The sequence below is a fragment of the Rhinopithecus bieti genome, unplaced genomic scaffold, assembly GCF_001698545.2.
Source record: "Rhinopithecus bieti isolate Rb0 unplaced genomic scaffold, ASM169854v2 scaffold_5478, whole genome shotgun sequence".
Lineage (NCBI taxonomy): Eukaryota > Metazoa > Chordata > Mammalia > Primates > Cercopithecidae > Rhinopithecus > Rhinopithecus bieti.
In genome coordinates this window covers 451557-461741 of record NW_016805008.1, presented here as the reverse complement: position 1 = coordinate 461741, position 10185 = coordinate 451557, and positions in this window count along the sequence as shown.

The following is a 10185-nucleotide window of genomic DNA, read 5'->3' as shown; positions in this document are numbered from 1 at the left end:
TTTTCTTAATCCAGTCTGTCACTGATGGACATTTGGGTTGATTCCAAGTCTTTGCTATTGTGAATAGTGCCGCAATAAACATATGTGTGCATGTATCTTTATAGCTGCATGATTTATAATCCTTTGGGTATATACCCAGTAATGGGATGGCTGGGTCATATGGTACTTCTAGTTCTAGATCCTTGAGGAATCGCCATACTGTTTTCCATAATGGTTGAACTAGTTTACAATCCCACCAACAGTGTAAAAGTGTTCCTATTTCTCCACATCCTCTGCAGCACCTGTTGTTTCCTGACTTTTTAATGATTGGCCATGGCAATTTCTTAAGCAACAGTAATGTTTGCTGCATCAGTTGACTCCCTTTGATGAAAGACTTCTCTGTAGCATGCAATGCTGTTTGATAGCATTTTAGCTACTTTCAAAATAGAGTCAAAATAGCTTCTTTCAAAATTAGAGTCAATCCTTTCAAACCCTGCCACTGCCTTATCAGGGAAGTTTATGTAATATTCTAAATCCTTTGTTGTCATTTTAACATGCCCTCAGCATCTTCACCAAGAGTAAATTCCGCCTCAATAAACCATTTCTTTTGGTCATTCATAAGAACAACTCCCAGTCTGTTCAAGTTTTATCATGAGATTACAGCAATTGTCATGTCTTCAGCTCCACTTTTAATTCTAGTTCTCTCACTATTTCTACCCCATCTGTGGTTACTTCCTCCATTGAATCATTGAACTCTTCAAAGTCACCCACGAAGGCTGGAATCAACTTCTTCCAAATTCTTGCTAATGTTGGTGTTTTGAAATCCTTCCATGAATCATGAATGTTCTTAATAACATCTAGATGAATCCTTTGCAGAAGGTTTCCGATGGACTTTGCCCAGATCTATCAGAGTAATTACGATCTATAGCAGCTATAGCCTTATGAAATATATTTCTTAAATAATAAAATTGAATGTCAAAATTACTCCTGATGATCCATGGGCTGCAAAATGGATGTTGTATAAGCAGGCATGAAAACATTAATCTACTTTTATTTCTCTATCAGAGCTCTTGGGTGACTAAGTGTCTTGTCAATGAGCAGTAATATTTTGAAAGGAATTTTTTTTTTTTGAACAGTAGGTCTTAACAGTGTGGTTAAAATATTCAGCAACACATGCCATAGACAGATGTGCTATCATCCAGGCTTTGTTGTTCTACTTGTAAAGCAGAGGCAGAGTAGATTTAGCATAATTCTCAAGAGCTCTAGGATTTTTGGAATAGTAACTGAACATTAGGTTCAACTTCAAGTTGCCAGATGCATTAGCCCCTAACAAGAGAATCAGCCTGTTTTTTGAAGCTTAAAGCCAGGTGCTGATTTCTCCTCCCTGGAACATGCAAGTGGCAATGTGAAATTTTTCTGTATGCCCATATGGAGTCCTATATGGCATCTTCTTCCAATAGAAGGATGGTTTGTCTACGTTGAAAATCTGTTGTTTTCTGTAGCCATCATCATCAATAATCTTAGCTAGATCTTCTGGATAATTTGCTGCAGCTTCTATATTAGCATTTCCCCTAGCACTTTTATGTTTTATAGAGATTTTTTTCCCTTAAACATCATGAGCTAACCTTCACTAGCATCAAATGTTTCTTCTGCAGTTTCCTCACCTTTTTCACCCTTCATAGAATTGAAGAGAGTTAGGGCCTTGTTCTGGATTAGGCTTTGGCTTAAGGCAATATTGTTGCTGGTTTGATCTTCTATCCAGACCATTAAAACTTTCTTCATATCAGCAACATTGCTGTTTTGCTTTCTTATCATTTGTGTGTTCACTGGAGTAGCACTTTTAATTTGCTCCGAGAAATTTTTCTTTGAATTCACTACTTGGTTAACTGGTGCAAAATACCTAGCTTTTTGGCCTGTCTTGGCTTTCAACATGTCTTCCTCATTATGCTTAATCGCTTCTAGCTTTTGATATAAAATGAGAGATATGCAACTCTTTCTTTCACTTGGACACTTACAGGCCGTTGTAGGGTTATTACTTGGCTAATGTCAAGATTGTGTCTCAGGGAAAAGGGAGGCTATATGACAGGGAGAGAGATGTAGGAATGACCAGTTGGTGGAGCAGTCAGAACACATACAACATTGATTAAGTTTGCTGTCATGGCTGGGCGTGGTGGCTCACACCTGTAATCCCAGCACTTTGGGAGACTGAGTCAGGTGGATCACTTGAGGTCAGGAGTTCGAGACCAGCCTGGCCAACATGGTGAAACCCCATCTCTACTAAAAATACATAAATTAGCTGACCTGGTGGTGGGTGCCTGTAATCCCAGATACTCGGGAGGCTGAGGCAGGAGAATCGCTTGAACCGAGGAGGCGGAGGTTGCAGTAAGCCAAGATTGCGCCACTGCCCTCCCACCTGGGCCACACAGTGAGATTCCGTCACACACAGAAAAAAGCTTGCTGTCATATGGGCGCAATTCATGGTGCCCCAAAACAATTACAGTAGTAACATCAAAGATTGCTGATCACAGATCACCACAACATATATAATTGTAATGAAAATGTTTGAAATATTTTGAGAATTGCTGAAGTGTGACACAGAGACATGAAGTGAGCACATGCAAATTGGAAAATTTGTGCTGATAGACTTGCTTGACGCAGGTTTGCTGCAAAACTTCAATTTTTAAAAATCAAAAAATGCTGTTTTCTGTGAAGAGCAGTAAAAGGAAGGGCAATGAAGTGAGGTATGCCTGTGCTAGAGTTTCTGTGTTTTCTGCCCAAATGGTTGAATGCTGTTCTGATTGTATTTGGCATCGAGCTAATCAGAGCTGTCGTAAGGGGAACTATGGTTTTGGGGTTTGTTGTGCTTGGCAATTCTAAGGAAAGTAGCCAGTAGAGCAGAAGAAAGTGGCCTTACAAATGGATGCTAAAAATATCCCTGGTCTACGTAAAGAAAATACACACAAACCTCTCATAGCCTTTCTTAAAGAAAGAGTAGAGTTACCTTTCCTACATATCAAACATTCAGTCTCTATACTGTCCTTTGATGATGGGATTTTTTTCTCTGCCAATCTACATTCGCTGCTTATTTTAAACTTTGGAAACGAGCAAGCAAGTGAGGGCTGAGAGTGAAGAAGCTGAACACATAGCAACATTTATGTGGTTTTGTGCACCATCAAGTAACAAACTGTAGTCTTTGGATCTCTGGACATCTACTTTTGCACTATAATAAAATAATTCTAGGGCACAGTTTCAAGTTATAGGACAATGATACTCTGTGAGTTTCAAGGAGGGGAAAATGAAAAGGATGTTTTAAGTGGGGTAGAAACACTTTCAAAATGAATGAAACTCTTTGAATTACAGTGTACTGTGAAATAAAGAAACAGTTGTGGGTCAACTTCAAAATTCTGGTGTTTTCATCTCTTGGAATTTCTTGGCAGTGTTTCCCACTTGAAGGTTTATAGTGAGTATAATGTACCATTTCTACGGATCAAAGCAAGTTACTTGGTGTCAAAAAGCTACTTGGGAACCAGCCTGATTACTGGGTTATTTCTTAATGAGTTCTGGCACATGGTTCTCTTCTTTTAAGAGGGAAAATGTAACTCGGCAGCACCAAGTGGAAACATAAGCATTTTGGCAAGTGTGGAGATGCAGCACAGCTGGAGAAAAACTCCACGCTTTGAAATCTCATATCTCAAATGCTACATCCATTTTTAAGCACATTGCACTGTCAGTTCAAGTTTCAATATGAACAGGAACTGGGGCCATTCAGTGATACAGTAATAAATCAAAGATTGGGATCTATTCGCTGGATTGCTCGCTCTGTTTTTTTTTCTTCACAAATAATTTGTGAGGACAACAGGTGAGGGACAGTGAGGGAGGAGTATACGATGCACGGGTGTTGCACCGTCGGCAGAAACCTTGGCAAGCAGGACACTGAAGACAGTAATTTATCCCATGGCATGATCTTCACCTCCTGAATCAGCATTCCTCTGGTTAATCAGGGGAACACAGGACAGTGATAATTTTTCTTTTAAAAGTGCCTTTTATTTTTTATTATAAAGTGATACATGCCTATTAGATAAAATATAGGAAATAAAGGAAAAATTAATTGGTAAAGATGTTGCCTACTGCAGCTCTCAGCTTTCCGTCTTTTTTTCCATCAACAAACATACATCAAGTTGCGTACCCTGAGTCAGGCACTGGACTAGGTGCTGAAAATACAAAGGGAACACAGATTTGGTCCCTGACACACAAATCTTAATGGATAGTGGAAAATGATGAGCAATTAAACTAGTGACTAAGTCTGGGAAATTACTGGATATCTGAAGGCTGAATGAATCTGTATAAAGACTAAAAGAGAAGAAGTGTAGAAGTGGCATGTGTTTTTTCTATGAACACATGTGTTTTCTATGAATCTTGGCTTCCTCACCTGCGAAATGAGGAGGTTAGACTAGATGGTTTGCTGGATGATCAACTTGTCCCGGCTTGCTTGGTACTTTCCCAGTTTCAGCAGTGAAATGTCCTAGGAATCTTTTTAGTCTCTGTTTTAAAACTGAAAGTCCCTTGTCCTGGGAGCCCCCAAAGTCCTGGGAAAACTAAGAGGGTTGGCCATCCTTTTATATGGTTACTTTTAATTCTCATATTCCGTGATTGTATTTTGAGAAAGAGTACTTGGCGAGGTTTATGATATGGCCACAGGGTAAGGCACTTAGATTGAAATACATGGACATTAGCAGTACTATTATTATGTTTTTAATCCTAAAGTGTGATTTATTTAAACACATTTTAGGCAAAACAAGCTTTGTGTTCTAGCTTGTGACAAAAACATTAGTATCGTATTTGTGGGAAATTGAGTTTTATTCTTCCAAGAAAATATCTCACAAATATTTGCAAGCACTTTGCAGGGTCACAGAGTTTTATGCAAGCAGTTTTCTTTGTTGTGATTCTCAGTTGTGTCCTCTGAAAGTCTGGTGTAGTGGAAAGAGTACTGGCTTTGCAGTCCAGCAGTTTTTGCTCTTTTACTTACTAGCCATTAGAGCTGGAGAAAATAACTCCTCTGTGATACAGTTTCTTCTTTTATAAAATATGAATAGTAATGGCCACCTGGTACGGTTGTTAGGAGAATCAGAGTACCTGGGCATGAAGAAGTACTCAATGCTGAATTTTTTTTTTTTTTTTTAATTTCTGTAAGCAGTTTGCTTTCTGTTATACTTAAAGGGATCTGGATCTGTTTGGGATTCAGGTGAGACAGATGATCTTTATAGGAGTGCATCAACAAAATCTTGACTATGAATACATATCTACGCAAATACACAAGTATATACATATACAAATATATATTCCTCATTAATATTGCATGAAAGAGCCGAGCCATGTCCTAAATGTTACTACTCAAAATTAAGATCCAATCTAGGCCCTGGAGTCCTGTAAACCCCATTTAAAATAGGGTTGAAAATGTAACTATTATAATGAGGTAAAAGTGGATTTAACTTGTCCAATAGCCATTAAGTCTAATGATTTATTTGTATTTTAAAACACACAAAAAAGGACTAGATATTTGCAGGCAACACCTTACTGCATGCTGATCCATAGGTTACTCTAACAAGGGCAATTTTACATTTTAAAAAGTAACATTTAAAGTCAAAATTCTTAAATGTACACCAAGAATGATGGCTAATGAGTAATAACAGCTTAAGTTAAAAAGCTTAGCAATAAGTTAATTCTTGTGTGCATATATTCTAAACACTACTGTGAGAAGTAATGGCTAAAGTAAAAAAAGAGGGCAGAAAGAAACATCTGATGCTATAACGCATCTAAATAAAGAATGTGAAACATGAAGTTCTGTTCTACATCTTCACTGGAGATTTAAAAGGGCAAAAAGACCTAGCTCCTTGAGATGTGTAACTATTTGATGACAAGTTGGAGTGTCGGTAGCCAACGTTCTAGAAAGTGAATAGTATAATTCCTCACCAGCTCTACACTGATATATTTCTTAGCTAGGAGACAAGTGTCAGTTTGTATTGCATAGTCCAAGCTATTTTAACGTCTCCATTTTCATTTGTCTGTATAGACAAAAATGTTCGGCCTACAAAGACACAGCCGTGAATATTGAATGACTCAGTTCAGTATCCATTACCTGAATGTTGTTGTGTCCCCACTGTATGCAGAGGAGCTGTGGTAGGCATTGGGATGGATGATGACAATGATGGTAATCACTCATGAAAAAAGAGTGAACAGACAAACAAACAAATGGCAGGCATATTTCCTACCCTCTAAGTGTTTACAGTTTTGCTGCAGAGGAATGATTTTATGAAATAACATAAGCAATTTAGCTGAGATTATTTAAACATGAGTTTTTGGAACATTTTCCCTCAGAATCACAACAGTAGGGTCAGGGCCAAAGCAGCCAGTTTCAAAGTGATGCTCTAAAACCTTAGAAGTTTCCTTGGAGTAACAAAAACTTTCCAGGAAGTGAAACAGTTTATAAATAGTTTCAGATCTTTGTGGAAATACACAGAGAAATTGGCAGAAAATAAATCCATGGAGATATTGACAAGACCCCTCTAAGCAAGATCTAAAGACAACATCAAATGGAGTTGCCTGTGGATTATGTACGTATTGTCAGAGACATTTCATGCAAAATAATGGGTTAGGTGGTGACAGGGTTACAGCCACAACAAGAAAGTGAGATACAGTTAGTGGAATTCTCAAGTGCTCTCTTAGGATGAATAAACCTTAAGAAAGAACACCCTGCTTTTATAACGGATGAAGAAAGGTTATGAAAGAGACAGACTCTGGTAAGAGAGCATTCTCTAACACTAAAGATAACATTTCTGATTTATGGGCATGGGCTTTCACATGGGCGAAATGGGTGCAGCAAATAGTGTCACAGCTGTTTTTGGATTAAATGAGCTGTTCAGGATTTGTAATGTAACAGGCATCCATGGAAAACATTTCAGTATTTTAGAGAGCCGTACCTTCTATGTGTCTCGACAGTGTTATTTGAGAGGTCTCTGGGAAGGCTTCCCTTATCTAATTCTCTCCCAAACTTTTGAATATAAGTCCTATTATTAGCAATTTCTGTGTGGTGACCATCATCATTTCCCTTTGTCTCTTTTTGAAGGTGAATAATTGCCAAGAATGGAAGTACCCTTTCTCCATCACACTTTGGATCAGTGCTTATTAGATCACTTTCCTGATTGATGGCAAAGATGGGAAAACTTGAGAACACTTCTCAGTATAGAAGGGGGAGGGGTAAAGAGAGGCTGCAGAAATGGTGTTAGAGTCCCGAATGACAACAGTACTGGCTTATCAATGTTTTCAGGGCTCTGCCGAATGAAACATGAGATTTGTATACAAGAACTTGAGAGCTAAGAAATGTTTACTTTGCCTAGGAAATACCAACTGGGATACTGTTAGGATGGAAGTAATGAGGAAATAATAATGATGATAATATACTTTTTAAGTTCTCTCAGCATTGTTGAAAACTATGATTATAACATTGCAATGGTGGACAACTTATCAATACCAACTTCCATGTAAATCTAGGTCAAAGAAAACTTAACCACAGGGCCGAAAAAATAAATCCATGAGATGGCCTTTAGCAAGGTCACAGAAGAAAATAATTTCCAGCCCTGAGAACCCCGTGATTTCCTTCCTGTCTCTTTTCATCTTTATCCATTCTGTATTCCAGTATTTTGTATCTAATGTTCTTCTCCCAACACTATGCCTTTCTCAGTATGGATATTTTCAGTCCAAGACCTGAGGATATTGCCACTGTTTTGGTGATTGCTTTTGCACTTGTGTAGCAGCTTTTAAATTCCATCTTTTTTAGCAGCTGCAGCCAGACAAACATATGAGTCAATGGGAGGGGTTTAGAGGAACTGGCTCAGCTCTCAAGGGAGCAGTAACCTTTTGGCAGTCCAACAAAAAGAACATTTAAAGTCCAGTGACTGCAAAAGCTCTCTCTGTACATGTGATAGCAACTGCAATTTTCCCAAGGTCTACTAAGGGTTTTTTCAGGAAGAGTCAGGTTTCTGCCTATAGAGAGACACATTCCTGAAGGCTTAACTCTGACCTCATAGCTCAAATGGATACAAAATAAAATCTGGAGACAGCTGGGAAGTGATAAAGGGCAAGGAAGAAATTTGGGGATATGAAAGTGACAATGTTTTATTAAATGTTCTCACTGGGTTTTGTTGCCTGTATACCCTACAGTGCAAATAATGAAAGACAGCTAATCTTTCTTTTTTCAGTAGTAGTTCAGGGTACAGGATCTTTCTCTTTACTGTGATCACGTAAGAGATTCTCCAAGAGTTGTTTCCCTACCTGTTGGTCCTTGAGAGGCTCCTAGAGAAATGGGCATTTTCAACTCAATCCTTTTCACCTGTTCATCCTCCAGCAGAGGTCCACAGGCTGAGATGTGCCTGTGTCTGAAACTTCTACTTCAAGCAACTAGTTGCTGATATTTGACTTTTTACAAAAATGCCAATTAGATCAATTTAAGAGGAATACAATCATAAGAGTGGCTTGTTGATTTCTACAGGAAACCAATAAATGATTCCTTGTTTCTTCACTTCCTTGCATTGTTCTTCCCTGTACATTATTTTATTTCTTCTTCATTGCTTATCACAAAAAGAAGAGTAGGGGAGTCTTGTGTGGAAGGGATGAATAACAGAATTTTTTTGTGTGTGGCAAGTAGAAACAATAGATTATTTTGCTAAATGAAAATGTAGACAATACTTTCTGTGATACACGTTTTGCTAAGATAAAATGTCACAATCAAGAAGTCCGTTTACACTGAAATAGGCAACATAATAGTATCTTAATTAACATAGAAGAAAGTGGCAATTAGAGGTCATTTGGAAAGCTGGAGACAGTGTCCCAATGAGACTGGAAAGTTTTACTTCATGACTCAAGGTACCAGTCTGGGTTCTTAGCTGCAAATAACAGAAAACCTCTGTCCAACATAGGCAGAAAAATAATTTGTGGGAAGGATATTGAGTTTCTTACAAATTGGTGAGAGGACTAGAGATCAGATTTAGAAAGAGATAGAAAATCAAGGGAGGGTAAACAGCTGAGGATCCAGCTGAGATCACGCCATTGAAGCAGCCTGTTGAGGATCAGTCACTATTCCTGCTGCCATTTCAAGTGCTGCTTCTGGCAACACACCAGCGTACTGCTGGCCACTAGCCTCTGGCCTCTGCTATCGGGGCCAAGAATATCTCTGACTCTTCCAGCAACTTGGCATCTCTGTCTCTCAAGAATCAAAGGTCTACTCAAGAGCATCTAATTGGTTGAGCCTAGGTCACATGCCTTTGTCCAAACAGCTAAGAATGGTGCCCAAGGCCAGGTGGAGCGTTAAGGGGAAGGAGACTGGGAGGTGGGCATTTTCATTTCCAACTTGATTTGATCCATGTACTCATCCTCCAGCAATGATAAGAAGCCCCTTATTTTTTTTTTAGCCTGTTGGAGGTAATGACATCTACCCTCCTTGTACTTTTGCAGTACTTCATATATTGGTCTTACTGTATTGTTCTATTTATAATTTATATGTGTGTTTTTCCCCACCTGACAGAATTTATGGAGAAGAGGGATTGTGTTGTATTTTTAGCATCATAACCGACAGTGCCTTACATGCATTAGGTGCTTAAAATAGATGGGTTTAATAAATTATGTTTAATGATGATGTCACAGGGAAAACTAATATAATGCTAATAAATCATAACAAATGTTAAAGGAGTACTTGTTATATACTGGACATTTTCTCATTTCATTCTTATAACAATCCTATGAAGTAGGTTCTATTCTTTTTCATTTTATGCATGAGGAACTAAGGCTCAGGTTAAATAAGTTGTCCTTGTTTATATAACTGAAACTGACAGGGCAGAGATTCTAGCTAGGGTGGTCAAATTCCAGAACCCATCATCGAAACTGTACTGCCCCCTGGAGGTAAATCATAGAGAAGAGGAAGATGGATCCAATCTTAGAGAACAGTTGCTATATTCTCAATAGATGTTCATTTAGGGTGTATGGTATTTATTTGATAGGAACCAAGGAATAATTTTATATTTACTGATATAAATGAAATCTTCTTTTGGATTTAATATTGTTCTAAAGTAACAGGCATGGCATAGTAACTTGACTAAAAAAGCATTCTTTTTTTGCAGCATTCCTGATGTTTGCCTCATAATATAATAAATATAA